Here is a 6,000-nt window from a genome sequence, read left to right on the forward strand (position 1 = left end):
ATAGTTAATATTTCTTCTCCCCCTAACACTTTCTGAACCTTCACATTTAAAGACAATGAATTTGCTATGCTTGTACTCTATAAATAGAGATGGTAAATCTTAATTATACTTTCAGATTGCAGTGTCTGTTTCCAGCTGTGCATATGAATGTTTCTGATCAGGATGTATGTTCCAGTATGTTTATTTTTAATCCCCAATTATATCCCTCACAAGCCAAAACCAAATGTGAAATGATCAACTTTTATTTGCAGACACGTGTCAACTGCTTGTTAATAGTTCCATCCTTGAACCTTTCTTGATATAGCTCTCGGAGAGTTTCCCCTTGCCTGTAGTCTGAGGAAACACATAGCCTGAAAGTTTTCTCACTGAAAGGTGGGTGTGCCTACTGTACTTCCCAAAGCTTACCAAGTGAGGTGCCTCAGCCTTGGCAGATGTGGGGCGTCTCCATATACTTCTCTGGATCTTCTCTTGAGAGTCATGATAGATTTTGAGAAAGCTGCACTATTTAAGGAGATTTAGATTTGAAAAGTGAGCCAGATGCACTCCCTTAGGCTATTAATAAGATTATCGGTAAATGGGTTACAACATGGATTTAAAACATCTTCTAATGTGGCTTCAAACTAATTAAAGGAAAAAAATAACAAAAAATAAAACCCTACAATATAGCATCCAATGGAATAGTATGCTTAAAATCCATCCATGGTATTAGCTTATTTATTTCCTATTCTTCTCTAGTCACCCACAGAGGCTAGGACCTATTTTTTTTTTCTCCACCCTGTATGCTATTTTGACTAAAGAAAGTGCATTTTGGATAATTAGATAATCCAAGGCTTTCAGCATTCTTGGGAAGACTCACAGAAGGTAATAACTGGAACATGTAAGGCTTTATGAATGGTCCCACAGAGAGCACAGGGAGCAAAAAGAAACAAAGTAGTGGGTTTCACACTGAAAGACCAGTAAGCAAAGATGGTGCAAGTATTTATGATTATAAAGGGTATGGCCTTAGAGATTACCTATTGCCAATATTATCTACACATGATATAAGACTACTAGGTCTTATTTGTGGACACACTGGGTAATTTATAAGAACTATTAGATAGCCTTTTTGCTAAATCAATACCAACTCAAGAGTTTTTAGTTGCAAATGTATATTGATGTTTTTTGATAAGGAGGGGGAAGTGTTAGTTGGTTAGTGGATGGTTGTGAGTAGAGGCTTCTCAACACTGAAGAGTTAACAGCAATCCCAGCATCAAAGTTAAGTTTACACAGATACAATAGTTACTACTCGCTTACATTAATAAATCTCTTTTCCATTTGACAAACCCATGTCCTTTATAAGATCTGAATTTGTCCTTATAAAATCATAGTCATATTATAAAAAAGAATGTCAAATTTCCAGACATTGAACCTTCTTTCGAAAATCCAAGATTTTGAGTATGCAAGAATGATACTTACTGAAAGTAATGCTTACATGGCAGTTCAAAAATGCTTCAAAGAGTCTAAAGGATGAGGGAGATATGGTCAGTGATTTGTGTTCAAATCTAACTATAGCTTTCTAATAGACACTTAAAATTTAACATTTCCAAAAGTGAACACTTGATTCCCCTTCCTTCCCAAAAAAAGAAACCCAATATTCAGTATTCCCCATATAAGTGAAGTGGCATCATTACCTCAAGCAAAGCCTAGACTTTATTATTGATCTCACTCACCATTTAACTCATCACCAAGTCCTGCCTACTCTACTCCAGAAGATAAATTGAGTCTGACCATTTGTCTTGATGCCTACCATCCAGTCCAAGCCACCATCATTTCTCACTTGGACTACTGCAACTGAATCCTAAATGTTCTCTCTGTTTCCATGTTTCGCTCTCTATATTCTAATTTCTATAGAATAAAAAGTAATATTTAAAAAATTCAATTCACATAGCACTCTTCTACTCAAAACGCACCAATGGCTTCCAGTTGCCATTGTACATAGAATAAAAAGAAACTTCATATTACTTAAGGCCTACAGACCTAATTTCTGCCTACTTCTTTAACCTCATTTTGTAACACTCCCCCTTCATTCACTACACTGCAACTACAATGGCCTTCTTTACATTTTCAAATGCCCGTGCATATTACAACTGTATAGCCTTTGCACATTTCCTTCCCACTGTCTGTAATCTTCCACCTCATATTTTCACAGAGCTGGTTCTTTGTTGCCATTCCAGTCCAAGATTAAATATCACCTTCTCATATAAACCTACTCTGACCATTCAATCTAAAGTAGCTCCTTTCTTTTTCCTATTAAATCCATTAACATATTTTTTTCTGCCTGCTAAAGAACAAAGGACATTCTCTCCCTGGTTAGCTGCTATATCCCCAGAGTCTAAACTATTGTTGGGCACATAGTAGGTACTCAAATATTTGTTGAATAAACACATACACTTTTGATTTAGTTCAATGCCACTATCATTTATTTTGTTTACTTGTTTTTGTTATTGCTTTTCTTTCTTTTTTCAAATCACACTAATACAGTCAAACTCATTTTTTTTTAAAGTTCTTGTTTTCCCTTTAGGCCTATATACCTGGAACGGCTATATAATCTGGAGTGTGGAATAGGTAAGTAGTTGAGAAAGATGTCCATATATACATAGATAATATGTATTCTCCAAATGAAGCTACTTTTTTGTAATCTTTCTCAAAGATTTTCTCCTTTCATTGAGAACATGATTTTGCCTTGATCACTTTCAGCTGGTGATTTCATTTATGTGTGGAAATTCATTCCATTACAAACTCAGATTGTCCCTTCTAAGCCTGATTTAGAGTTTGGGGTTTCTGTAGAGATTAGAACCTTTAAGTAAAATGAATCATCTTAATATATGTGAGGACAAATTACCAACACCAGTATTAGGTAATTAACAACTGTTTAACCTAAAGAAAGTTCTCTTTTTTGTAACTCAGTTTTCCCATCTGGAAATGGAGTTAGACTAGATGAACTCTAAGGTCCCATCTTTCTTCATCATTCTTTGCTATTACAAAGGCCTTCCCAGCCCCTGTGCAGTCTTTTATGTAAAATAGGTGTCCTGCTAATAATGAAAAAAAGGCAATGGTAGCAGTGGCTCAGCTAAGTAACTGCTTGTTAACATATATGCAGAAAGATTGCTGGATAGAATAAAGAGAAATATTTCCAAACAAGTAGAGAAAAGATTCAACAAATGGTGTTGAAACAACTGGGTAGCCACCTGGAAATAAGTTAAAGTTGGATCCCTACTTCATATCCCATCAAAAAATAAATTCCAGGGACTTCCCTGGTGGCAGAGTGGTTAAGAATCCACCTGCCAATGCAGGAGACACAGGTTCGAGCCCTGGTCCGGGAAAGATCCCACATGCCATGGAACAACTAAGCCCACGCGCCACAACTACTGAGCCTGCACTCTAGTGCCCATGTACTGCAACTACTGAGCCCACGCGCTGCAACTACTGAAGTCCACGTGCCTAGAGCCCATGCTCCACAAGAGAAGCCACCACAATGAGAAGCCCACTCATTGCAACGAAGAGTAGCCCCCACTCGCCACAACTAGAGAAACCCCGTGAGCAGCAACGAAGACTCAACGCAGCCAAAAATAAATAAATAAATTTATTTAAAAAATAAATTCCAAGTGGACTAAAGATTTAAATTTATGAAATTAAGTAATAAAATCATTAGGCAAAAAACCATGGGGGGACTGTTAAACCATAGAGTAGTAAAGGCCTGAGGTTGACAAAAAACCCAGAAGACATAGTTTAAAAGTCCAAATTTGAAAAAACTGATGGATACAACTAAATAAAATTCAAAAATATGAGTTAAAAATAAAGTCAAATGACAACAAACTGGGAAAACATTTATAATTCATATCAAAATTAAAGTACTAATTTCCTTATTATATAAAGAATCCCTAAACATCAGTAAGGAAATTAATAATAACCTAAAAGAAGGTGATAAAAATATATGAATAAACATTTCACAGAAATGAAAATACAAAGAGCGTTTAAATACATGAAATAAATGAAGTCTTATGATACACTATGCTGGTAAGGGTTTTGGAAAACACTTATACATTCTGGTGGCAGTGTAAATTGGTGCAACCACCTATGAAGGGCAAGTCAGCTATAACCACAAAAATTACAAATACACACTGCATTAGTCAGGATTCTCTAGAGAAACAGAACCAATAGGAGACTACACACACACACACACACACACACACACACACACACACACACACACACGAGATTTATTCTAACAAATTGGCTCATGCTACTGTGGAGGTTGAGAAATCCCATGATCTGCCATCTGTAAGCTGGAGATCCCGGAAACCAGGAAAGCTGGTGGTATAAATCCAGTCCAAGTCCAAAGACTTGAGAACCAGGAGCACTGATGGTGAAGTTCCCAGTAAAAGAGCAGGAGAAGATCTAGGTCTCACTTCCATTAGCCAGGCAGAGATAGAGAATTCAACCCTCCAACTTTTTTTTCTCTATTCGGGCCCTTAATGGATTGGATGATTCCCACCCACATTGGGGGGGGGGCGGGTAATATGCTTTATTCAGTCTGCCAATTCAAATGCTAATCTCTCCTGTAAACACCCTCACAGACATACCTAGAAATAGTGTTTAACCAGATATCTGGGCATCCCTTGACCCAGTCAGGATGACACATAAAATTAATCTTCACACACATATATTTTGACCCACCAAATCAATTTATAAATATGTATCCTATAGAGATGCTCACCCATTTACACAATTAACTATGGAAAAGGATATTTATAGCAGCACGCTTTGTAATACCTATTCAAAAAATAAATTATATTTTTAAAAGAGAGATGTTTGTTAGAAAATTCTCAGGCAAAACTGAAAATTATGATTCTTTCTCTGCTTCTGTTCTTCTTTATCCCTTCACTACTATCCCCTTCCCCAAGGCCTCCCTTCCTACACTCTGGACTCTGTCCTTTTCCCACACTTTTCCCTCAACAAATAGGCCTTTTGGCCCATTTGTTCAGGACATTTACAGAGGCCCAAGAGTCCTCTTTTTTTCTTATTCTCACTAAGGTGTTAATGGCTGACAATTTGATCTATTACTCTTTCCAACTAAATTTTATTTTTAAACATAATCTTTGAACCAAAGGTAACAATTAAAAATTTTTTACATTATGGAGGAGAGGGTGGTGCTCTATCCTCCCTTCCCTGCCATCATCTCAAGTCAAATTATGGTGAGGCACTATCATGAGCTTAACGTGTATCACCCTGAATTTGAGTGTTGTCTGACGTGGGCCTAGAAAATATCTAAAAGTCAAAACATTGTGGCTAGAGGGACTTCCCTGGTGGTGCAGTGGATAAGACTCCATGCTCCCAATGCAGGGGACCGGGGTTAGATCCCTGGTCAGGGAACTAGATCCCATATGCCACAACTAAAGATCCCACATGTGGCAACAAAGACCCCTTGTGCTGCAACTAAGAGTTCACATGCCACAAATAAAGAGCCTGTGTGTCGCAACTAAGGAGCCTGCCTGCTGCAACTAAGACCCAGTGCAACCAAATAAATAAATTAAATTAAATTAAAATAGAGTGGCTAGAGAGTCTTAGTAGAGTACAAAGAGAAAGTACCACATTGAGAGTGATCTGCATTTTCACCAATGGCAGGGAAAAGTTGCATTTTCTTGTGGGCCATATGTGAACCCCACAAAAAGTAACCAGTTGTGAGCAATACTGTAAAAGGGTAATACTAAAGAAGGCTCCCTACCAGGTGTAAGGTGACCTCAGTTGGAATGCTGGATGTATCCTGCAAAAACTGTAACTGGACCTCCCCAGTTGGAGAATATCAGAGAAACCCACAAATGTACCCAAGGAGAAGAAGAATTAGCACTTTGGATATTAGTCATACACAGAAGTCATTCATATCAGATGACATCAGCACTAGTCAAGTAAGTCCTTTTTGGTTCCTTGTGTGTGCTTTCCTCTACCATTTCAATCTTAGAG

This window comes from Hyperoodon ampullatus (assembly GCF_949752795.1).
Source record: "Hyperoodon ampullatus genome assembly, chromosome: X".
NCBI lineage: Eukaryota > Metazoa > Chordata > Mammalia > Artiodactyla > Ziphiidae > Hyperoodon > Hyperoodon ampullatus.